The 27,011-nt window shown below is 45.0% G+C and overlaps 1 protein-coding gene across 4 annotated transcripts in view; it reads right to left on the bottom strand.

The window, feature by feature from the left end:
• The window catches only part of SLC29A4 (solute carrier family 29 member 4), a 474,130-nt gene extending 449,801 nt beyond the window's left edge, over positions 1–24,329 (bottom strand). For 2 of the 4 annotated variants that reach the window (XM_075829999.1, XM_075830002.1), the window contains exon 1: positions 24,040–24,327. The gene's annotated coding sequence lies outside the window, so the exon portion shown is untranslated. Of the gene's footprint in view, positions 1–15,303; positions 15,563–24,039 lie in introns of all 4 variants that reach the window. The other 2 variants (XM_075830000.1, XM_075830001.1) reach the window with 2 other exon arrangements.
• Positions 24,330–27,011: the final 2,682 nt, after the last annotated feature.

Here is a 27,011-nt window from a genome sequence, read left to right as displayed (position 1 = left end):
TCGGACACCTATGAGCCTCTGAAAACCTGGCTTGGTGCAGGAAAACAAAATGTACTTCAAAATGTATAAAATTATTACTAAAATTGTAAGTCTTCTAAAAATCTAATTTTTTCAAAAGTGCTGCCAAAATAGAGTAAAGCAATGGAAATATATATTTAATAAAAATTGTACAGTATGTATGTACATATGTCACATATTGCAGTTAAAAATAGGGAAAAATGATAATTTTTACAAAATTTCTTCCATTTTTCTATTTTTTAATTAATTTCCGCAAATCGTATCAGTCTACTTTTACCACTAAAATAAAGTACAACGGGGGCGGAGCGTAGCCGTGCAGTGTGATGGCAGCTTGAGACCAGAGCTCCTCACTGATACCAGCCAAAACCCGAGCTATATCGACCCACATCGTTGGAAAATGGTTAAACCGGCAAAGGAGAAACTTAAAGATCACACTGGCACACCCAAACCGGGGAAAGCACAAGCAGACATGGAGAAATTTCTCCATAAAAGGCATGAAGAATCTCCGGCCCGGAAATCTAAGATGGCCACCGTGCATGCTGCTCCACAGTGCCGAGATGACGATTCAGATGAGGAGAGTGGAGGTGAGCAATCTGAGTCGGGAGACACTAATGATTTAGCACCAGTGTCACGGGGGTTTATGAAGAGGATCTTATACAAAGCCTTGACTCCTCTTACTAAAGAACTGTCAGAGATAAGCACTGATTTACGTCAGATAGGATCACGGGTGGAGACGCTTGAAGCGGCACAGACAGACATGAGAGTTTATCATGACAAAGTGCGGGACATTCTACATTCACAACAAGATCAATTGAATGAGATGTTTATGCGGACAGAAGACCAAGAAAATAGGAGTCGGAGGAAGAATATCAGGCTGCGGGGAGTACCTGAGTCATACGCACATGAGACTTTGGGCAAACTTGCTCATGACATATTCTCTTCAGTTCTAGGAGTAAACAGCCATGATACAGTTCGGATAGAACGTGTCCATAGAGCACTCCGCCCAAAACCTCGCTCTAATGATCCCCCCCGCGACATTATATGTGGTCTGCTGAGCTACACTGATACAGCGGAGATTCTAAAGGCTGCAAGGATGAAAGGTACTATTGAATTTGAAGGAACAACAATATACCTCTATCAAGATATAGCATCCTCCACACTACAAAAACGGAAAGTTTTCCGACCTCTCCTTGATGCGCTACGTGCCTCCAAGACGCCTTTTCGCTGGCTATATCCGTTTGGCCTGGCGATACAAAAAGATGGCCGCCAAATCACCATCAGGAAACACGAGGACCTGACCCATGCATGGGAAACCCTGGGTATACCGCCTATGGAAATCTCGCCGTGGATGATGGTACCTCCGGAGCTGAAATTACCTCCATTGCTGGAACTTATGCCGTGGAAAGTGGTGGGGAAACTGAAATCGCCTAAGAATAAAAAGCCGGCGCTAAGATCTGGAGCGATGGAAAATTGAAAGGTACTGCCAATATTGCGGGGACTGTTCTCCACACGGCTCCAGCATTCGGATTGACGGACGTCACCTCTCTTTTCGAATTGGATTCGTGAGTAGGAGCTAGTCACTGTAGCTGGAGAAGATCAAGAAATAGAGTATACTTTGATGTGACTTTATTGTTGCTATTGTGGGCGATTCTATCCTATCGCTTCTTATTGTTTTGCACTGTTCTTACTTGGGTTTTGGCTGGCATGCGGGTTATGCCAACTACACAACTGTTGTTAACAGTTAACTCCCCCCCCTCCCCAGGTACATGCTCTATACATTGGGGCAGTACATACCTTTACTTTAATCTCACTCTTCCCTGTATTACAACCCCCCCCCCCCTCCTACTGGTGTTCTGAATACTGTGATGACATATATGCTGATGTATACTATCTTTCACCATGTCTGATATTAAGATAACATCGTATAATGTTCGAGGTCTGAATACTCCACGTAAACGATACCAGATTGCCCAACAATTGAAAAAAGATAATACTGATATAGCCCTTCTCCAGGAAACACATCACAAGCATAATAAAACTATGGAACTATCTAGGGCTATCTTCTCAAATGCCTTTCATAGCACCTACTCTACTGCTAGCAGAGGAGTGAGTATTTTGATACGGAAAAACTTACCTTTTAAATTACTGTCAATGCAGAAAGACCCTGACGGTCGATATCTTTTTATAAAAGCTCACATTGGTACAGATTTGTTCTCTATAGCCAACTTATACGCACCCAATACGGATCAGATATCGTGGATTATTCAGACCTTAGAGAATTTTAAGTTGTTTGCGGAAGGTGCTAGAATTATAGGCGGGGACTTTAACATCCCACTTAATCCCATTATAGATTCCACTGGCAAGGTTAAAATATCCCATCGAGCTGGATCGAGACTCCACAGGGTACTTAGAGACCTACAGGTCACTGATGCGTGGAGACTTCTATATCCCACCACAAAGGATTTCTCTTATTACTCTGCAGCACATAATGTATATACTAGATTAGACTATGTTCTGTTGTCGGATAGTCTCCTCCCGATGGTTCTGTCGGCAGGAATAGGAAACCTTCTCCTTTCTGATCATGCACCAGTGTTTGTATCTATGAAGCTAAATAGTGTTCCGAGGGGAGACAGACTGTGGAGGTTGAACAATACGATTTTGAGTGACCCCCAACATTCCTCTGCGATACAGGATAATATTCAGAAATATTTTGATATAAATTCCTCTCCGGATTTATCGGATGTTATTAGATGGGAAGCGCATAAAGTAGTAATACGAGGAGAACTGATATCGCTATGCTCACATATCAAAAAACAACGGTCAGCAATATTGAACGATCTGTTCTCGAGAATATCTACGCTTGAGACTATTCACAAACGTACGAAAGCAGCCGCAGCCCAGGTTGAGCTTGGGGAGTTAAGGGAAGAGGTTAAAAATGCCTTGAATATAAAAGCTGCTAAAACATTTCACTATACCAAATTTAAACACTATGCGCATGGGGAAAGGGGCAACAGAATCATGGCTGCACTGCTTAAACAACAACATGAGAAATCTTTTATCTCTGAGATCCTGACTTCTTCAGGTGTTAGAGCTACTGAATCGAAGGACATAGCACAGGCCTTTACTCATTTCTACCATGGCCTATATAATCTTAAAGGTGGGGATAGTCAGCAGGGTAACCTGGGGGATAGCACTAGAAAGTTTCTAGATAAACTTAGCTTACCTCAACTCACACAGGAAGATCAACTAGCGCTTACTGCACCCTTTACCACAGAAGAACTTCATAAAATTCTTAAAACAATACCATCCGGGAAAAGTCCTGGCCCAGATGGTTATACGATTCAGTACTATAAGACATTTAGCGGTATTCTGTTGCCCCATTTCACATCTATGTGTAACTCATTGATGGGGGGAGCCCAATTGACTCGCCAATCTTTGGAAGCTCACATCACAGTCCTCCCAAAGGACGGGAAGGATCCAGCACTATGTGGTAGCTATAGACCTATATCTTTACTAAACACGGATCTGAAATGGTGGGCAAAGGCTTTGGCGACTAGATTGGGGAAGCTTCTGCCCAAACTCATTGGCCCAGAACAAACTGGATTTGTGGGAGGGCGTCAGGGTAAGGATAATACTACAAGAGTAGTTCGGTTAGTTCAACACGCTCGCTCGACACACACCCCAATGGCACTACTTAGCACAGATGCCGAAAAGGCTTTTGACAGGGTGAGCTGGCAATATATGGTAGCTACCTTGTCAAAATTTGGGATCCCTGTTGAATTCATACAAGCTATATTGACACTCTATCATAATCCGAGTGCTAAAGTCAGAGTAAATGGCATATTGTCGGATTCCTTTCAAATTTCAAATGGTACTAGGCAGGGATGCCCTCTATCACCTACACTGTTTGTGATGGTGATGGAGACCTTGATACAAAGGATCCGCCAAGATGACAATATAGCTGGCCTGAAGATAGGTCAATTCACGCATAAAACGGCTGCCTTTGCGGACGATCTGCTACTGTTGGTGACTAAGCCGTCTGTCTCCCTTCGGAACATAACACAAGCTTTTACGGAATTTGGTGCAATATCTAATTTTAAAATTAACTATAGTAAATCTGAGATCCTTAATGTCTCTGTACCTCAACAGGTAGTTGCTGCGGTGACGGGAACATCTCAGTTTCGATGGATTTCTACATCAATCTCGTACCTAGGCATTACCATTTCTAATTGCCCATCACAATTGTATACCCTCAACTATATACCTCTGGTAGCGGCTATTAAACGTCAACTAGATTCCTTGAAGTTCCCGTTTATGTCATGGATGGGGCGGAAAAATTTCCTAAAGACTTTTATAGTCCCAAAAATTTTATACCTGATTCAGACGTTACCGCTGTGGCTACCAAAATCATTCTTCCTCTCCCTAAAGCGTATATTCTCGAATTTTCTATGGAACAAGAACAGACCAAGACAGAGGCACACACAACTGATTAACTCGGTTAAAATGGGAGGTATGGGACTGTCCGACATACACACATATTATATTGCGAATCACTTGAATAGATGGGTTGAGCTGCAACATCCCTCTCAGACTTCTCTTTATACGGAAGTAGAGAATACTCTTATGCTTAGCTGGGAACAGAGGGCCCTGTGGAGTCTCGCCAAAAGTTCACACCTTGACCAATACTCTAGCATTCTTTTAAAGGGAACCATCCTAGTGTGGCAAGACACACATAATAGATTGAACTTGCTCGGGATGCCTTCACCACATATGCCTTTACGTTTAGTGCCTTGCTATGTACATCGGGATTCTACACTAATACCAGATCCGTGGGACATACCACACCACATGAAAGTTTCCGTCCTGATGACTGATACTCCGCAGAGAAGTGTCCCCACGGTATTTGATAAATTAGGAATAAAGTCTCGTGATTTCCTCTTTAAACACACTTTTATTAAATGCTGCACGGCTATGCTTAACTCCCTACCCATCCAAACATCTTCTCAGAATTGGTTAGATAAGATGCTCATGAGCTCTATACCCCAGCGTAAGATACTATCTACCTCATATAATCATCTGATCTCACTGACTTGCCCACCGACTCCAAGCTATATGGAAAAGTGGTCGACAGACCTCCATATATCATTGACCGAGCCCGAAATTAGATTCATACTGTCTAACGCATTAGGTTTCTCTAGGTGTACTAGAATACAGGAAAGCTCCTACAAACTGTTAACTAGGTGGTATAAGACGCCTGTGGTCCTACATGCTATTGATCAAGAAGTTACGGACCGGTGTTGGAGATGTAACACCTCAAGAGGTACTTATTTACACATATGGTGGACATGCCCCCTTATTGTGCCTTTTTGGCAGCAAATAGAACAGAAAATTAATAACATTTGCTCTACAAACTTACACTTAACACCTGAGTTAATCCTACTGTGGAAACCGACACCCAGTTTTACCCCCAAGAAGCATTGTCTTCCAACCCTGTTGCTCACAGCAGCTAAGCTATTAATACCAAGTTGCTGGAGATCAACAGAACCCCCACAGTTGAGTAATTGGGTGAACAAGGTATCAGAATTAGAAAGACTAGAGGAACTGGCACATTGGGAACTGCTAACTAGAAAGAAGTATCTTAAAATATGGGGACCATGGAAAGACCGGGCAACCTCAATTTGAACTAGGTAAGAGTAATTGTAGGAAAGTAGTTTCTATATCATACACAATGGGATTAGAATACTTTGCCTTCATCAATATCATAAATAACATCTATGTTAGCTAAACTCAACAACACCAGTCCACCTTCCTACCCCCCCCTCCTGTACCTCCCCTTTCCCTCCCTTCTTGTTGATCAGAAGATATGTAAATCAATATATGTTCCACATTCTTAATGGAATTTACACTGCTCAAGATATGTTATCACACTCATTTCCTGCAATGATGAAAATCCAAATGTGATTCCTGATGGATGTGAATTTTCTGTACAACATGTTATCATTTTGAATGACATATTTTTGTATGTAATGTTAGGAGAAAAATCAATAAAAACAGTTTTGAAATAAAATAAAGTACAACATGCGACGAAAAAACAATGTAAGAATTACTTGGATATTCAAAACTTTCGCAGAGTTATTCTCTGATAAAGTCAGACATACCAGATTTAACAAATCTGGCTTGGTCATTAAGGTCTTTTCAGGCCCGGTCATTAAGGGGTTAAGAAACTAATTAGCATAAATCTATAACTGTTCATAACTTGGTCAAAAATTTCATTTTTCAAAATAAAAAACCACTGTTGATTTCTACATTACAGCGCCGATCAGAATATGTAAAAGATAGGGCACATATAATGTGGTTACAGAGCCTCTTTAACCCCTACCCGCACAAGGAAGTAACTGTACGTCGTCGCGGGAGGTTACTTCCCGCCGTACAGTTACTGAGTTTTTCCCGATGCACACTGTCGGCGACAGTGTGCACCGGGAACCAGGAGGTCAGCTGTTGCCGACAGCTGACACTCCACACTTGCCGACCAGCGGTCCTTTGCCGCTGATTTCTGCTAATTAACTACTTAAATTCGGCGATCGGTTGCAATCGCCGAATTTTGGGGGTTTCTAACATATCGGCAGACCCCGGTCTGAAATTGTGGAGTTTGCCGATAGTTAGTATGGCAAACAGAAGCCAAACAATGGCTTCCGTGTCTGCCATGGACGGAAGCCCATCAGGACCAACCTTCGGCTGGTCCTGATAGGCTTCCTGTCAGTGTGACAGGAAGTCACTGTGTCGTTCCCGATGCACACTGTCGGCGACAGTGTGCATCGGGAACTTGGAGATCAGCTGTTTCCGACAGCTGACACTCCAGTGTTGCCGATCAGCGGCTCATCGCCGCTGTTTTCAGCAATTAACCCGTTACATGCGGAGCTCGATTGCGATCTCCGCATGTAGGGGGTTTGTAGCACATCAGCAGCCCCCATGCTGCTGATGCTTGTGATGGCCCCCGGAGGCCAGGCAACGGCCTCCGGGTCTGCCATGTATGGAAGCCTATGAGGATCAGCCTCTGCTGATCCTCGTAGACCAACTGTCAGAGTGACTGTGACGTCACACTGAGGCCTCATGCACACGACCGTATTTTTTCCCACCCGTAAATACGGGTCCGGTGTCACACGTATTCCACCCGTTTTGCACCAGTATTTACGAACCCGTGCCCGTAAATATGGGTCCGGTGTCACACGTATTCCACCCGTATTTACGAGCACGTTTTTGGCGGCAAAATAGCACTGCACTAATCGGCAGCCCCTTCTCTCTATCAGTGCAGGATAGAGAGAAGGGACAGCCTTTTCTGTAATAAAAGTTAAAGAAATTCATACTTACCGGCCGTTGTCTTGGTGACGCGTCCCTCTCTTCACATCCAGCCCGACATCCCTGGATGACGCGGCAGTCCATGTGACCGCTGCAGCCTGTGATTGACCTGTGATTGGCTGCAGCGGTCACATGGCCTGAAACGTCATCCAGGACTTCGGGCCGGATGTCGAGAGGGACGCGTCACCAAGGCAACGGGCGGGAGACCGGACTGGAGGAAGCAGGAAGTTCTCGGTAAGTATGAAAGTCTTTTATTTTTATTTTTTACAGGTTTATACTGATCGGTAGTCACTGTCCAGGGTGCTGAAAGAGTTACTGCCGATCAGTTAACTCTTTCAGCTCCCTGGACAGTGACTATTTACTGACGTCGCTTAGCAACGCTGCCGTAATGACGGGTGCACACATGTAGCCACCCGTCATTACGAGAGCTCCATAGACTTCTATGGACTGTCCGTGCCGTTATTACGGCCTGAAATAGGACATGTTCTATCTTTTTCAACGGCACGGGCACCTTCCCGTGAGAAAACGGGAAGGCACCCGTCGCCAATAGAAGTCTATGAGCCCGTTATTACGGGTCGTGATTACGACCCGTAATAACGGGAGTTTTTACGGTCGTGTGCATGAGGCCTGACAGTTGGAATACATTACACTACCTAGGTAGTGTAATGTATTCTAGCAGCGATCAGAGGTGCAGGTAAAAAAAATTAAGTGTAAAAAGTAAAAAAGTGTTAATAAAAATGTTTTATAAAAGTGTAAAAATAAAAGGTTTTGTTTTCCTATAATAAGTCATTTATTATAGGGAAAAAATGAAAACGTTAAAAAAAAGTGCACATATTTGGTATCACCGTGTTGGTAACGACCCAAACTATGAAACTATAATGTTAATTTTTCCGCGCGGTGAACACCGCAAGCAAAATAAACGGAAAACTGTGAGAATCGCTATTTTTTGGTCACCACCCCTCCCAAGATATAAAATAAAAAGTGATCAAAAAGTCGCATTTACCCCAAAATAGTACCAATAAAAACTACAACCCGTCCCGCAAAAAACAAGACCTCCCACAGCTTTTTTGACGAAAAAATAAAAACGTTACGGCTCAGAATAGCGTGTCTCAGAAAATAAATTATTTTATAGAAACTTAATTTTATTGTGCAAACGCTGCAAAACGTAAAAAACACTATACACATATGGTATCGGCGTAATCGTACCGACCGGCAGAATAAAGTAAAACGGAACTTATTGCGCACTGTGAACGCTGTAAGAAATAAAGAATTTAAATTCGCTGTTTTTTGGTCACCTTAGCTCTAAAAAAGATCCTGTGGGGTCAAAATGCTCACTATACCCCTAGAAAAATTCCTTGAGGGGTTTAGATTCCAAAATAGGGTCACTTTTGGGGTGGTTTCACTGTTTTGGTCCCTCCGGGGCGTTGCAAACCCGACATGACACTGAAAACCAATCCAGCAAAATCCGCGCTCCAAAATCCAAAAGGCGCTCCTTCCCTCCTGAGCCTTGCTGTGGGTCCAAACATCAGTTTATAACCACATATTGGGTATTGCCGTAATCGGGAGTAATTGCTTTACAAATGTTGGGGTGCTTTTTCTCCTTTATTCCTTGTAAAAATGAAAAAATTCTATGTTTCCACAGAAAAATAGGTGATTTTCATCTTCACAGACTAATTCCACTAAATTCTGCAAAAAAACTGTGGTGTCAAAATGCTAACTATACCCCTAGAAAAATGCCTTGAGGTGTGTAGTTTCCAAAATGGGGTCACTTTTTGGGGGTTTCGACTGTTTAGGTACCACAAGACCTCTTCAAACCTTACATGGTGCCTAAAATATATTCCTAAAAAAAGGAGGCCCCAAAATACACTAGGTGCTCCTTTGCTTATGAGGCTGGTGTTTCAGTCCATTAGGACTAGAGATGAGCGAACCGGGACAATCGAACCCGGTTTCGGTCCGAACATCGTGAAAAGTTCGGTTCGCAGCGAATCCGAACTTCACCGGGTTCGGCCGAACCCGTTTTGACCGAACCCGCCTGCCACATGTTAGATGTAAAATGGAGGATTTCAAAATATCACCTGACATCAGGCTACCCCATAATGCCTTGCAAACGGCTCTCCTAGCCAATCGGGAGGCAGCATAGGGGCAGGCTCAAGCCTGCAATAAAAGTCTATGCACGGAGCTCAGCGGCCATTTTAGAGACAGGAGCTGTAGGGATAGCATCTCTGTGCAGTAAGGGAAAGCTTTAGGAATCTAAAAGCCAGGAATCCAGCAATCGAAGGGGCTCATCCACTACAGCGGGAGTCTACTCTACTCTCAACAATCAACATCCAAATTGCAATACAAATTCTCCATTTGCCAAGCCAGTGTGTGAATAAGCTTTTATAAGCGGCTCATCCCCGTTGCATGGGTTAACAATCCAACTTGCAATCCAGGCAGGCAGCTGTAGTACTACAACGCCCAGCATTCCCTGAGTGCACAGTGGCTGATAGAAATTCTCATTCATTGCCATTTGCCAAGCCAGTGTGTGAATAAGCTTTTAGAAGGGGCTCATCCCCGTTGCATGGGTTAACAATCCAACTTGCAATACAGGCAGCCTTTGTAGTACTACAACGCCCAGCATTCCCTGAGTGCACAGTAGCTGATAGAAATTCTCATTAATTGCTATTTGCCAAGCCAGTGTGTGAATAAGCTTTTAGAAGGGGCTCATCCCCGTTTCATGGGTTAACAATCCAACTTGCAATCCAGGCAGGCAGCTGTAGTACTACAACGCTCAGCATTCCCTGAGTGCACAGTGGCTGATAGAAATTCTCATTCATTGCCATTTGCCAAGCCAGTGTGTGAATAAGCTTTTAGAAGGGGCTGATCCCCGTTGCATGGGTTAACAATCCAACTTGCAATCCAGGCAGCCTTTGTAGTACTATAACGCCCAGAATTCCCCGACTGACTGGCACCTTATGAGTCACTGATTTTGCGCCAGTCCGAATAACAATTTAAAAGGGCCTCATTTCTGTCTAAGGGTTTAATTCAACGTGCTAATTAAGTACAGCCGGTGCCTTTGGTGCTATTATACAAGTCACAGCATACACTGACTGCCACCTATTCGCAGTCACTCATTTTCAGCCAGTCCAATAATATTTTATAAGGGCCTCATTCCTTTAGTAGGGGAAGGGGTTTTGATTCAACTTGCTGTACTCCAGCACAGCAGTGAAATGTCTGGTAAAAAAAAAGGTTGTGAAAGGACGGGGTAGAGGAAAAAACACCCATGCCATGTCCTCTTCCAGTCCAAATGTTGGATCTGTTGGTGCCAGACCCAGTACCAGCATTTGTGGCACAAGACATTTGCCCAGTTCTACTAGTAGCAGCAGCCATGTGCCTGCTGGTAGTAGTAGCAGTATCAGCAAGCCAGACATGTCCATCTCCTCCGGTGGGCGGGTTACTTTAGACAATACGGCCATTGTGGACTGGTTGGCTGGCTCGCAGTCATCTCAGCAGGAAGACTCTGACGATCTGGCTTCAATCCAGGTTTCGTTGGATTCCAGATCCTCTACAGTTCCTTGGCACAGTGACAGTAGTAATATGGGTATTTCTAGCGTTTCCATTCCATCATCTATGTCTTCACTCCCCCTTCCTAGCGGGAAGCCATCTTTCCTGAGAGTTCTAAGAGACATCTCCTCGGGTGCGAAGGAAGATACTGAACAACATAGTGATGATGATTTCTTTTCCGCGAGTCAGCCAACGGAGTGTGTTGCGGCGGTGGTGGAGGTGGAAGCGGTGTCCGAGACGCATAGCTGTGGTAGTGGGGGTATTGGTGGTAGCCGTGGTGGCAGACGCAGTAATGAGGGGGGGCATGGAGCCCGCCATGATGTCACATCACATTCACAACACAGTGACAGAAGTGGCGGGGATGATGAGGGCTATGATGATGTTGTTTTAGACAGGACGTGGGAACCAGGTGACGAGGTGATGACGGCGTCAGAGGAGGAGGGTAGTAGTGGCGGCACTGGTAGTGATAAACAGCCAAGCCGAGGTAGGGGCAGAAGTCAATCTGCAAAACGTTGCAGCGGTAGGGTCAGCTCAGGAGCCGGTGACGGCGACACTGCTGCTACTTGTGTAGGCTCCCGAAAAAAGCCTGCCAGACAAGGGGCAAGCTCGGGTGGTGGTGGACGTGGTACTACCTCTTTACGGTACTCTGCCGTGTGGCAATTTTTCTGTACCTTCCCGGAGGACGAAAACATGGCACAGTGCCGTATCTGCACATACAGGAGCTGTGACAGCTGATGTCTCGCACAGCAGTTTCCACAGCTCCTACAGCGGGGACCGATCGATGTGTCCCCGCTGATTAACCCCTTAAAAGCCGCGTTCAATAGCGATCGTGGCTTTTTAGGGGTTAAGCTACCATCGCCGGACTGCTACCTAACAATCGCGTCCTGACACCTAACAATGGCGTCCGGCTATGCCATCGACGGAAGCCTAGTGGGTCCTGACAAAGTCAGGACCCACTATGCTTGCTGTCAGTAAGTAGCTGACAGCTCTAATACACTGCACTACGCATGTAGTGCAGTGTATTAGATTAGCGATCAGGGCCTCCTGCCCCCAAGTCCCCTAGTGGGACAAAGTAATAAAGTTAAAAAAAAGATGTGTAAAAATAAGAAAATAAAAGTTTTAAAAGTAATAAAAGTAAAAATCCCCCTTTTTCCCTTATCAGTCCTTATTAATAAAAATATATAAACAAACAAATAAACTATATAATTGGTATCGCCGCTTATTTCGTTATTTAACCCGCGCGGTGAATGCCGAAAAAGAAAATAATAATAAACCGTACCAGAATCACAATTGTTTGGTCACTTCACCTCCCAAAAGATGGAATAAAAAGAGATCAAAAAGCCGCATGTACCAAAAAGTGGTGCTGATCGAAACTACAGTTTGTTACGCAAAAATAAAATAAGTCCTCGCACGGCTTTCTTGATGGAAAAATAAAAAAGTTATGGCTCTTAGAATATGGTAACACAAAAAGTAAATGATTTTTTACAAAAAGTATTTTATTGTGCAAACGCCATAAGACATAAAAAAAATATATAAACATATGGTATCGCCGTAATCGTATCGCCCCGCAGAATAAAGTGAATATGTCATTTATAGCGCAAGGTGAACGCTGTAAAAAATATATAATAAAAAAACAATAGTAGAATTGCTGTTTTTTAGTCACCACGCAACTTAAAAATAGAATAAAAACTGATCAAAAAGTCGCATGCACCCCATGAAAACTACAATGAATTCCTCAAGGGGTCTAGTTTCCAAAATGGGGTCACTTTTGGGGGGTTTCCACTGTTTTGGCACCACAAGACCTCTTCAAACCGGACATGGTGCCTAATAAAAAGGAGGCCTCAAAATCCACTAGGTGCTCCTTTGCTTCGGAGGCCGGTGCTTCAGTCCATTATCACACTAGGGCCACATGTGGGATATTTCTCAAAACTGCAGAATCTGGGCAATAAGTATTAAGTTGCGTATCTCTGGTAAAACCTTTAGTGTTATAAAAAAAAAATGGTATAAAAAGGATTTTCTGACAAAAAAAAATGTAAATTTCACCTCTACTTTGCTCTAAATTCCCGTGAAAAGGGTTCATAAACTTTCTAAATGCTGTTGTGAATACTTTGAGAGGTCTAGTTTCTAAAATGGGGTGTTTGATAGGGGTTTCTATTATATAGGCCACTCAAAGCAACTTCAGAACTGAACTGGAACCCAAAAAAATAAATAAATTAGGCAATACTTCGCTTCTTACATTATACTGATAATCAGCAGTGCCCACCCCGAGATGACCCCAGTTTTGACCGTTTGTATAAACTGAGACCCCTATTAGACCATTTCAGTGCCCGGTTTTCCAAAGCATACACCCCCGAGAAGTGTATTTCTTTTTTTTTTTTAAATCTTAAATTTTTATTGACAGATTTTTATACATTACAACCAAACAAAAATACACATAAGTAACAAACACACAATACTGTTCGTCTTAGAATGACACTCCATACAAGTAAAACACATCTCAAATTAGCCATTTAAGATCATAATTAAATATAGTATTTTGAATGAGTCCAAGAATTCCATCTCCTCACATTCCGACCATGAAGAACTAAATCAGAAACTAAATAATTTTCATGATAACAATGGCTATTAACTCTTCTAATGATCTCCTGGATAGAGGGGGAAATCGAGAAGTGTATTTCTATTGATGAGTCCTTGGTAGATTTTAAAGGGAGGCTTCAATTCCGCCAGCACCTGCCGGGTAAGAGGGCAAGGTATGGCGTAAAGATGTATAAGCTGTGCGAGAGTGCATCAGGATATACCTACAAATTTAGGATGTATGAAGGGAAGGACACCAGTATTCAGCCCCCAGAAGGCCCCCCCCCTTACTGGGAGTAAATGCAAAAATTGTGTGGGATTTGGTGCACCCACTGCTGGACCAGGGTTACCACCTCTACCTGGATCATTTTTATACCAGCGTCCCACTCTTCAAGTGCCTCGCTTCCAGAAGTACTGCGGCATGCGGCACTGCTAGAAGAAACCTGAGAGGCCTCCCTAAGACTCTGCTTGGGCAAACAAGAAGGGGTGAGAGCAGGGCACAATCTAGCAGCAACATATTGTGTGTCAAGTACAAGGACAAGAGAGATGTCCTTGTATTGACAACAATACATGCCCACACCAGTACCCATGTACCTGTACGAGGTACCAGTACAGAGACCCCCAAACCAGACTGCTTTCTGGACTACAATAGGTACATGGGAGGGGTGGACTTGTCAGATCAAGCCCTGAAGCCCTACAGCGCCATGCGGTGTGGTATAAGAAGCTGGCCGTGAACATCATACAGATGGCATTATACAATGCGTACGTGCTACGTCGATGTACAGGCCAAACTGGAACTTTCCTGGAATTTCAAGAGGTGGTTATCAAGAAACTAATTTTTAGGGACCAAGAAGGGGGGGCACCCAGTACTTCTGGAAGCGAGGCCACACGCAACATATTGTGTGTCAAGTACAAGACAAGGGAGATGCCACACCAGTACCCATGTACCTGCACGAGGTACCAGTACAGAGACCCCCAAACCAGACTGCATCCTGGACTACAATAGGTGCATGGGAGGGGTGGACTTGTCAGATCAAGTCATGAAGCCCTACAGTACTTCTGGAAGCGAGGCCACATGCATCGTACCAGGGCAACACTTTCCAGGAGAAGTTCCCCAAACTGGCAAGAAGGGAAAAAGTCAAAAGAGGTGCAAAGTCTGCTATAAGAGGGGAATAAGGAAGGAAACAATATATCAATGTGACACGTGTCCTGAAAAACTAAGGCTCTGTATGACAGTGTTTTAAAATTTATCATACACCCCTTGATTTTTAATCTACCCCAGTTTTACTTACCCATATGCACTCCGCACAGCTTATCCCCCCTCGTCTTTCCCTTTTGAGCCCTGCTGCGTGCCCAGGCAGTTGATAACAGCCACATTGAGGGTATTGCCATACCCGTGAGAACCCACATTACAGTTTGAGGTGTATATCTCCGGTCAAAATGCCCACTACACCTCTAGATGAATGCCTTAAGGGTGTAGTTTTTAAAACGGGGGTCACTTCTTCAACAGTACTGGTACCTCAGGGGCTTCTGCATACATGACTTCGCACCAGAAAATCCCCAGTAGGCCACATGGTGGTCCTTTCCTTCTGAGCCCTCCCATGGGCCCAAACTGCAGTTTATCACCACAAATGGGGTATTGCTGCACTCAGGACAAATTGGGCAACAAAATGAAGTATTTTATTTCTTGTGAAAATAAGGCATTTTGAGCTAAAAATACATATTATTGGAAAAAATTATATTTTTCTTAATTCCCAGCCCAATTCAAATAAGTTCTGTGAAGAAACTATGGGGTCTAAATGGTCACATTACCCATAAATGAATTCCTTGAGGGGTGTAGTTTCCAAAATGGGGTCACTTCTTGTGGGTTTCCATTGCTTTGATACCTCTGTGGCTCTGCAAATGCGACATGGCACCCGAAAACCAATCCAGCAAAATCTGCACTCCAAAGAACACACAGCGCTCCTTCCCTTCTGAGGCCTCCCATGGACCCAAACGGCAGTTTATCGACACAAATGGGGTATTGCTGCACTCAAGAGAAATTTGGCAACAAAATGGGGTATTTTGTTCCCTGTGAAAATAAGAAATTGTGATGAAAAATCACATCTTATTGGAAAAAATTTAATTTTTTTAATTTCACAGCCCAATTCAAATACGTGCCGTGTAAAAACTGTGGGGTCAAAATGGTAACAACAACTATAAATTCATTCCTTTAGGGGTGCAGTTTCCGAAATGGGATCACTTTTGGGGGGATTCCTACTGTTTTGGCACCTGAACACCTCTTCAAACCTGGCATACTGCCTAAAATATATTCGAATAAAAAAAAGAGGCCTCAAAATGCACTAGGTGTTTCTTTGCTTCTGGGGCTTGTGTTTTAGTACATGAGCGCACTAGAGACACATCTGGGACATTTCTAAAAACTGCAGAATCTGGACAATACATATTTAGTAGTGTTTCTCTAGTAAAACCTTCTGTGTTACACAAATTTTTTTAATACTATTGAAATTCAGCAAGAAAAATGAAATTTGCAAATTTCACCTCTACTTTGCTTTAATCCTGTGAAATGCCTAAAGGGTTAAATAAACTTTCTAAATGCTGTTTTGAATACTTTAAGGGGTCTAGTTTTCAAAATGAGGTGATTTATGGGGGTGTCTAATACATAGGCCCTCAAAGCCACTTCGGAACAGAACAGGGACCTTAAAAAAAGTTTTTTTAAATTTTCTAAAAATATGGGAAATTGCTGTTTATGTTCTAAGCCTTGTAACGTCCAAGAAAAATAAAAGAATGTTCAAAAAACGATGCCAATCTAAAGTAGACATATGGGAAATGTGAACTAGTAACTATTTTGGGTGGTATAACCATCTGTTTTACAAGCAGATGCATTTAAATTCTGAAAAATGCTTTTTTCTAAATTTTCGCAAAATTTTGCAATTTTTCACCAATAAAGACTGAATATATCGTCCAAATTTTACCACTAACATAAAGCCCAATGTGTCATGAGAAAACAATCTCAGAATCGCTTGGATAGGTTTAAGCATTCCGACGTTATTACCACATAAAGTGAAATATGTCAGATTTCAAAAATAGGCTCTGAGTGTAAGGGCAGATTCAGACGAACGTTGCGTTTTTGCGCGCGCAAACCACGCGGCGTTTTGCGCGCGCAAAAACCATTTCACAGCTGCGTGTGTCATCCGTGTATGATGCGCGGCTGCGTGATTTTCGCGCAGCCGCCATCATAGAGATGAGGCTAGTCGACGCCCGTCACTGTCCAAGGTGCTGAAAGAGCTAACTGATCGGCAGTAACTCTTTCAGCACCCTCGACAGTGAATGCCGAACACAATATACAGCAACCTGTTAAAAAAAAAAGTTCGTACTTACCGAGAACTTCCCTCCCGGCCGTTGCCTTGGTGACGCGTCCTTGGTGACGCGCCTCTCTTGACATCGGGCCCCACCTCCCTGGATGACGCGGCAGTCCATGTGACCGCTGCAGCCTGTGCTTGGCCTGTGATTGGCTGGAGCTGTCACTTGGACTGAATTGTCATCCCGGGAGGTCAGACTGGAGGAAGAAGCCGGGAGTTATCGGTAAGTGAGAACTTTGTTGTTTTTTTTACAGGTTCATGTATATTGGGATCGGAAGTCACTGTCCATGGTGCTGAAACAGTTTAACTCTTTCAGCACCCTGGACAGTGACTATCTCCTGACGTCGCGTACCGGAAATTTTTTTGCCGGGTTCGGCCAAAACGAGTTCGGCAGAACCCGGTGTAGTTCGGTTCGGTTGTCCGGGTTCGCTCATCTAAAAAGACACTCCGTTTGGATGTTTGGAAACAGAAAAGCACGTGGTGCTTTTCTGTTTACATTCATCCTTTTGACAGCTGGTGCGCTGTTTCAGTCGGTTCGCACGGAAGTGCTTCCGTGCGACCTGCGTGGTTTTCACGCACCCATTGACTTCAATGGGTGCGTGATGCGCGAAATACGCGGAGATATTGAACATGTCGCGTTTTTTGCGCAGCTGACAAACGCTGCGCAAAAAGCACGGACTGTCTGTACTGCCCCATAGACTTGTATTCGTCTGTGCGGGGCGCGTGAAAACCACGCGGCCCGCACGGACCGAATACACGTTCGTGTGAATCCCCCCTAAAGGATCTGCCAGGCACAGCTTCTGTGTCAACGCCCATAGGTAATCAGTCTGCACCTGCTTTCATGTCTGTGAGACTGACTGAGTGGCGGAAGATGGAGTCAGTCTCACAGACATGGAAGCAGGTGCAGACTGATTACCTATGGGCGTTGACACAGAAGCTGTGCCTGGCAGATCCTTTACACTGAGCCTGAAGGCCAAAGCAAGGCTGCGTCCTTAAGGGGTTAAGGCTATGTTCACATCTTCGTCGGAGGTACCATTAGGAGCCTTTGTCGCAGATCCGGCATGTTTTGCCGGAGTTTACCGGAGACAATAGCGCAGAATGCTGCACAATTGTGTCCGGTGAAATCACGGACACGCCGACGGGAAGCCGACGGAACTCATTAAAGTCAATGGGTTCCATTGGCAACCGCAATTATCCGTTCTGCAACGGAATCGTTGGTTCCGTCATTCCCTTGTTCTGCTCCTCTGACGGAGCAGAACGACGGAACACACCAACGCAGGTGTCAACCCAGACTTAGGCCCCATGCACACAACCGTAAAAATTGTCCGTAATTGCAGACCATAATACGGTCCACAATTATGGACCATTGAGTTCTATTGGCCGCGGACACCTTTCCGTATCGCTACGGATGGGTTGTCCGTGCTGTAGAAATGTTCAGAAAATTATGGAACATGTCCGTTCTTTTGCATTTTACGTTTTACATTTTACTTTGTATGGGAGCACGGCCCGAAAATTGCTGGCCGAAAACTGTTGACGGCCAGCCGGCTGTGCCCGAAATTGCGGGCCATGATTGCGGGCACGGCCGTGTGCATGGGGCCGAAGTTTGTGTATTTTTATTTTTGAGGAAATTGTTCCAGTTTATGCTATTAAGGTCATCCTTAGGCCCCATGCACACAAACGTAAAAACGCCCGTAATCACGGGCCGTTATTATGGCCTGTAATTACGGGCCCATAGACTTCTATTGGCCACGGGTACGTCCCCGTATACTACGGGAAGGTGCCCGGGCTGTTAAAAAATATAGAACATGTCCTATTTTAGGCCGTAATTACGGCACAGGCAGGCCCATAGAAGTAGTCTATGGGGCTTCCGTAATTACGGGTTACTATGTGTGTGCACCCGTAATTACGGGAGCGTTGCTAGGCGACGTCAGGGGATAGTCACTGTCCATGGTGCTGAAAGAGTTAAACAATCGGCAGTAACTGTTTCAGCACCCTGGACAGTGACTTCCAATCACAATATAAATCAAGGTGTAAAAAAAAATAGAAGTTCATACTTACCCAGAACTCCCTGCTTCTTCCTCCGGCTTCCCGGGATGACGTTTCAGCCCATGTGACCGCTGCAGCCAATCACAGGCCAGTCACAGGCTGCAGCGGTCACATGGACTGCCGCGTCATCCAGGGAGGTCGGGCTGGATGTCAAGAGAGGGACGTGTCACCAAGGCAACAGCCGGGTAAGTATGAATTTCTTTTACTTTTACCTCGGTAAGGGCTGCCCCTTCTATCTATCCTGCACTGATAGAGAGAAGGGGCTGCTGATTAGTGCAGTGCAATTTTGCAGCGAAAACGTGCCCGTAAATACGGGTGGAATACTGGTGACACCAGACCCGTATATACGGGGACGGGTCCGTAAATACTGGTGCAATACGGGTCGAATACGTGTAACCAAGGACCCGTATTTACGCCAGTATTTACGGGAGGGAAAAAATACGAAAATTGGCCTGGCTGTGTAAATAAAAATTGGAAGCTATTACTTATAAGGCCATGAGCACAAATTTTAACAGGTTATATATTATGAAGTTAGAAAACATCTAGTCCCCTCTTATGGCAAAGTATGGAATCCCTTTGTATCTATTGATGGCAGTGAGATCCACAGATTGAGAACATTCAATAAGAGAAAGTACAGTATGTATATGTTGTTCTGTGTGTCACGCAAATATAGAGAAAGTACAGTATGTTAAACATATGCCACTCCATAAGTGTCAGCGTATTGTGCCATTCTCCTTCTAGGGTTGGATCTATCACATATATTATCAGAATAATGTTATATATTGTGATATTTAGCCCAAGAGGGAATAGTAAAAACACTAGAAAGTAATCCAAAAGAAACTTTCCATGAAATGCGTCCGTTAATAAAGGCAAGAAATATGAAACAAGGTCTTTGCATGTTGTATTGCATCAATACTGCCATCAAAAGCAGGTTCACTATAGATAGGATATCGCTAACATGAGAACTGCAAATCTCACTGGAGTTGCGGCCTATATACAAAGGGAAACTGTGAGGCTGGGGCATTTTCAGAGTGCCCTCCTCCTCCTCATCGGATGATCAGGGAGGTTTTCCAGGATGAGGACCAAAATACCATAAGGCTGGGTTCACACGGAGTATTTTGCCGAGTTTTTTGACGTGGAAACCGCGTTGAAAAACTCGGCAAAAACGGCCCGAAAATGCCTCCCATTGATTTCAATGGGAGGCGTCGGCGTCTTTTTCCCGCGAGCAGTAAAACTGCCTCACAGGAAAAAGAAGCGACATGCCCCATCTTCTGGCGTTTCCGCCTCTGACCTCCCATTGACTTCAATGGGAGGCAGAGAAAGCGTATTTCGCTGTGTTTTATACCCGCGGCGCTCAATGGCCGCGGGCGAAAAACAGCGCGAAAATCACCGCGAAAATCGGCGTGCAGGGAGAGGAAAATCTGCCTCAAACTTCCAAACGGAACTTTGAGCCAGATATTCCTCCTGCAAAATACTCCGTGCATGTTCACACGGGGTATTTTGCAGGAGGAATATCTGCCTCAAAATTCCATTTGGAAGTTTGAGGCAGATATTCCTCTCCCTGCACGCCGATTTTCGCGCCGCTTTTCGCCCGCGGCCATTGGGCGCCGCGGGCATAAAACAGCGCGAAATACGCTTTCTCTGCCTCCCATTGAAGTCAATGGGAGGTCAGAGGGAGGTCAGAGGGAGGTCAGAGGCGGAAGCGCCCGAAGATAGGGCATGTTGAAATCAATGGGAGGCGTTTTCGGGCCGTTTTTGCGACGCGGTTTCTGCGTCAAAAAACTCGGCAAAATACTCTGTGTGAACATAAGGTAAGGTTGTGTTCACACAGAGTTTTTTGCAGGAGGAAAATTCCTCCTGCAAAAACTGCTCCAGACGGTTTTTGCACAGTGGTTTGACAAAAACTCGTCAAAACACTCGTCGAGGCGTTTTTTTCCTCTTTCTGACTAATTGAAATGGGGTTTTGGAGGCGGAAACCGCCTCAAGATGGGTCATGACGCTTATTTTTACCGCGACGCGTTTTTTTTACTCATGGTAAAAAAACTCGTCCAACTCCCATTGAAATCAATGGGAGGGATTTTCTGGCTGTTTTTGAGGAGTTTCGCGGAGCGGTTTCCGCGTCCAAAAAAACTCTGTGTGAACAGGGCCTAAGGGTATGTTTACACGCTTAACAAAAAGCGTCTGAAAAATACGGAGCTGATTTCAGAGAAAACAACCTCTGATTTTCAGGCGTTTTTGAAGCTGAGAATGAAATTTGGAGCTTCTTTTGAGGCTTCTTTTCAGACGTTTTTTTGAGGCGTTTTTCATAGTGTTCAATGGAAAATCAGCTCCAAAAAACGCCTCAAGAAGTGACATGCTACTTCTTTTTACGGAGCGTCTTTTTACGCTCCGTTTTTTTACAGCGAAGCGTAAAATAAAGGCTCGTGGGAACAGAACATCGTAATTCTCATTGAAAGCAATGGGCAGATGTTTGTAGGCATATTAGGGGCGTTTTTTCAGGCGTAATTCGAGGCGTAAAACACCTCCATTACGTCTGAAAAATGGTCGTGTGCACATACCCTAAGTGTATGTGCACACGATGAGAGGCTTTTACGTCTGAAAAGCCAGACTGTTTTCAGGAGAAAATAGCTGCCTCGTTTCAGACGTAAAAGCTCCTCCTCGCATTATGCGAGGCGTCTGTGACGCTCGTAAATCTTGAGCTGCTCTTCATTGACTTCAATGAAGAACGGCTCAAATTACATTGTAAAGAAGTGTCCTGCATATAATGTATATAAGTGTCCTGCACTTCTTTTCCGAGGCAGTCAATTTACGCGTCGTCGTTTGACAGCTGTCAAACGACGACGCGTAAATGACAGGTCGTCGGCACAGTACGTCGGCAAACCCATTCAAATGAATGGGCAGATGTTTGCCGACGTATTGGAGCCCTATTTTCAGGCGTAAATCGAGGCTTAATACGCCTCGTTTACGCCTGAAAATAGGTCGTGTGAACCCAGCCTAATACTGGAAATTTCTAATACCACCATACTGTGACAATTCTATATTGGCCATACTAGTATACGCCCTCCTTCTCCATGTGTAGCTAAACGTTTGAGAGGTTTAGATTGGTGGGGGTCCAAGCACTGAGACCAATTGCTAGAACTAAGCAGCTGAAGTGCTCATGTGAGCGCTCAGCCGCTTCGGTTCTGTTCAGCTTTTTTCGGAAAGCCGATGTATCGGAGTACGGGCTCATAGACTTTCTATTGAGTCCGTACATGATACATTTATTTCCGGAAAAATCCGAACAGACACGAAGCAGCTGAGCGCTCACACGAGCGCTTCAGCTGCTTCGTTCTAGTGATTGGTGGCGTCTCAGTGCTCGGACCCCCACCAATACAAACTTCTGACATGTCACTATGACATGTCAGAAGTTTCCCAAACGTTTAGCTCCACTTTAGGCTATGTTCACATGGAGTATTTTGGGGGAGGAATATCTGCCTCAAAATTCAGTTTGGAACTTTGAGGCAGATTTTCCTCTCCCTGCACGCCGATTTTCGCGCCGTTTTTCGCCCGCGGCCATTGAGCGCCGCGGGCATAAAACAGCACAAAATACGCTTTCTCTGCCTCCCATTGAAGTCAATGGGAGGTCAGAGGCGGAAGCGCCCGAAGATAGAGCATGTCGCTTCTTTTTCCCGCGAGGCAGTTTTACTGCTCGCGGGAAAAAGACGCCGACGCCTCCCATTGAAATCGATGGGAGGCGTTCTCGGGCCGTTTTTGCCGAGTTTTGCGACGCGGTTTCCGCGTCAAAAAACTCGGCAAAATACTCCGTGTAAACATAGCCTAAAGCTCTGGTGCTTTCCTTTTTTTTGCTGAAAAAATAAGTTCTGGCTATGCTTTTGCCATAGAATACCGCACATATACAGCAGGCCAGGCCTCACATACAGGCTCCAACTTCTGCAGTAAAAAAAATACAACCCTGAAATGCAGCAGGACATTTATAAAAAGTCACAATAAAGACAAAACTGACAGACAAACACTTGTAATTCATGTCAAAAAGAAAAAATTCAATGCCCGATGAACAGTCGTAAACTCTACTGCAAAAGCAGCCCTGCCCTCCATGTTTATTGACGGAAATCAACACATCCCCAGCTCCTCATACATCCAGGCAAAGACCACCATAGAAACGCTACACGTCACTCTATAGACAACACCCTGCAAGCCTCAGCTCCCATCACTACACCGCCAGCCTCAGCTCCCATCACTACATCACTACACCGCCGGCCTCAGCTCCCATCACTACATCACTACACCGCCGGCCTCAGCTCCCATCACTACATCACTACACCGCCGGCCTCAGCTCCCATCACTACATCACTACACCGCCGGCCTCAGCTCCCATCACTACACCGCCAGCCTCAGCTCCCATCACTACATCACTACACCGCCGGCCTCAGCTCCCATCACTACATCACTACACCGCCGGCCTCAGCTCCCATCACTACATCACTACACCGCCGGCCTCAGCTCCCATCACTACATCACTACACCGCCGGCCTCAGCTCCCATCACTACATCACTACACCGCCGGCCTCAGCTCCCATCACTACATCACTACACCGCCGGCCTCAGCTCCCATCACCCCACTACACCGCCGGCCTCAGCTCCCACCACTACACCGCCGGCCTCAGCTCCCATCACTACACCGCCGGCCTCAGCTCCCATCACACCACTACACCGCCCCCCTCAGCTCCCATCACTACACCGCCGGCCTCAGCTCCCATCACTACATCACTACACTACACCGCCGGCCTCAGCTCCCATCACACCACTACACCGCCGGCCTCAGCTCCCATCACTACACCGGCCTCAGCTCCCATCACTACACCGCCGGCCTCAGCTCCCATCACAGCACTACACCGCCGGCCTCAGCTCCAATCACTACACCACTAGCGTACGTGCAGCAGCGCCGCCAAGATGCTAGGGCGCCATCACTTGCACTTCCCTCACAATATAGCCAGTTACTGTCATTCACATACAAAGCCTTCCACTCCCAAGAAGACGTTATTCCTATCCAAGCAGCTGCTAAAGTCTGGGGAGACGCGATCACAGCAGAGCGGACACGCTGGAGACATGTCTCTCACGGCGACGTTAAGAACCATCATCTTACCTCCCAGGTCCAGGACAAAGGACAGCGCCGGGAATCACGTTAGTCACCGCTCTTGAGCGCAACACAGCAGGACAGGGAGGCAGAAAACATAATGCATTACCAATCCCGCCTACTAATATACTCCCTTCAAAGATCACCGCAAAGCACAGGCCCTCCTTCAGCTACTTGCTGCTGCCACTGTATAATGGGAGAGATGGGGAAACCATCAACAATCTAGTCAAAACGAGCCCCTGGAGGCAATGAGATAAAATCAACCGCCTGCAGTTTGTGAAGAAACACAGCATACAGGGTCTGCTACTAAAATCAAGAACAAGGGGTACATGTGTGTGCGTAATAAATATGCTTTATACGGGGGCTGGCTGCAATATTTTGGCCTGTGGGGCAAGCACACTGCCACAGCCCAAAAGTAGCGGCCCGTTGACAACCTGTTTACCTCCACCTGCCGTATAAAGGTGGCAGAGGTAACTGGGCTTTAAATCCGTCCGTCATCAAAAGACGGCGGCTGGTGGTGAGCCAGATAGAGGGCATACTTGGGGCCTTCACTAGGCACCCGGGCTGCCATGACAACCATCGCCACCCAGCGATTGTGGAGGGGAGGGTGACGGTCTGTTGGAGGGGGCCGTCCCTCTTTCTAACAGCTTAGATGCCACGGTCACTATTGACCGTGGTAATAGTGGTTAAACAGTCAGGATCAGAGCGATGTCTGTTCCTGGCTGTTAGTGCGAGGTGTCAGCTGTACTGACACTCAGAGCGTGAGCCTGCTTCATACTTCAACCCCCGCACCAGGACGTGTAGTTACGTCCAGGTGCATGAAGGGGTTAAAGGCTATGTAAACATTTGAAAGATTCAAAAAACTTTTAATTGTTATTTATTTAAAAAAGAAGCTTACTTTTCAGATACAGCTTCTATGTATTCTGTATACACAGGAGCTGTATCTTGCCGTCAAAGATAAATCCGTCAGGTCTGCAGGACTGACAACTTGGACGAGCGCTGGTCCTGAGTGTCACGCAGGATGCAGCTAATAACAGCACCAGCTAATAACGAACTGTTAGCTGTCACCAGCTAATAACGAACATCTAAGATCATGAACTCAGATATGATGGATAATAATATCATTCATACGAACGCTCATTCCCAATCAATGCCTAGTGTAAACAGGGCAACGATCAGCCAATAAATGAGCAAGCGTTCGTTCATCGGCTAATCGACTTGTTTACGTGGCCAATAAAATGGTTGCTAGTCGGCAGCACATCTCCCTGTGTAAACAGGAAGATGTGCTGCCGACATAATGGAAATGTATGGGGACAAGCGATCCTAATACTGAGCGCTCATACATAATCGATCATATCTTCTTGTGAAAGGAGCAAAAGAGCGCAGATCGACAAGCTGTTTAGTGGATCAGCGCTCATTTTCACGGCCCTTGTCGGGCCGTGTAAAAGGACCCTAGAGAGATGCATTAGTTGGAAGGGTTTTTGTGTTCCTTTTTTCACAAATCTTGTCATATGATACACTTATGTTGCTGTTTCTTGGCTGTTCCACCACTGATGGTTTCCCATGATGCGCCTTTATTTATAATCTGGGGTCATGTCTGTCATCTATTACAATGTCGCATCACGCTGTGGTAATGTGGGATTGCTATGGACGATACTCAATGGCACTAGGTGATAAAAAAAAAGAGGCATCAGGGGACCCAGAAACCATCAGTGGTGGAACAGCCAAGAAACAGCAACGTAAGTGTATGACTGACAATGTTTCTTATGTTTTTATGTTTTGCTAATATGAGCTTTAACCCGTTAGTGACCGTCAATACGCCTTTTCACGGCACTGCATCGGAATAAATAAACAGCAGGGAGCTGTTAAATCTCCCTTCTCTCAGCTACCAGAGGTAGCTGAGGGCTGGGAGAATACCTGCTCGAACGGGCGAGATCGATATCAGTATCGATCTCGCCCGTTTAACCCCTCCGATGCAACGCTCAATAGCGAGCGCCGCATCTGAATGGTTTTGGAGAGAGGGGGGGAGCTCCCTCTCATCCCACTAACACCCTGTGATAATTTCACAGGGTTCAGGTGTCTTCTACGACTTCCAGGGGTCTAATAAAGGCCCCCAGGTCTGCCTGTAGTTATGCCTGTTAGGTGATGCCAGAGGCACGGCCTAGCAGATACCTGTTCGTTTTACACGGACAGGCAGTAATACACAGCAATATAGAAGTATTGCAGTGTATTGTAAAAGCGATTGGATGATCACCTGGTGAAGTCCCCTAGTGGAACTAGTAAATAAAGTTTAAGAAAGTTAATAATAAAAAAATAACTGAAAAAACAATGAAAAACCCACTTTTTTCCCCTTACAAAATGCTTTAATATTAAAAAAAAGTTACACGTTTGATATAGTCCGTAACGACTCCAACTATAAAGTTATTACATTATTTAACACGCTCGAGGAACGCTTTAAAAAAATAAAATAAAATAAAATTCAAGAATTGCTGTTTTCTGTGAATCCTGCCTTAAATAAAATGTGATAAAAAAGTGATCAAAAAGTCGCATTTACTCCAAAATGGTACCACTAAAAACTACAAGTCGTCCCGCAAAGAAAAAGCCCTCATACAGCTGCATGGGCGGAAAAATAAAAATATATGGCTCTTCAAATATGGAGACACAAAAACAAATAATTTTGAAAGAAGTGTTTTTACTGTGTAAAAGTAGTATAACAAAAAAAAATCTATATAAATTTGGTATTGTTAGGCTGGGTTCACACACCCTATTTACGGACGTAATTCGGGCGTTTTAGCCCCGAATTACGTCCGAAAATACGGATCCAAAGCGTCGGCAAACATCTGCCCATTCATTTGTATATCATTATTTTTACGCGCCGCTGTCAAAAGACGGCGCGTAAAAAAGACACCCGCGTAAACGAAGTGCCTGTCACTTCTTGAGACGTAATTGGAGCCGTTTTCCCTTGACTCCATGGAAAAACT

The sequence above is a fragment of the Rhinoderma darwinii genome, chromosome 6 (genome assembly GCF_050947455.1).
Source record: "Rhinoderma darwinii isolate aRhiDar2 chromosome 6, aRhiDar2.hap1, whole genome shotgun sequence".
Lineage (NCBI taxonomy): Eukaryota > Metazoa > Chordata > Amphibia > Anura > Rhinodermatidae > Rhinoderma > Rhinoderma darwinii.
The sequence above is the reverse complement of the archived record's forward strand: the minus strand, read 5'-3'. Positions and strand labels throughout refer to the sequence as shown.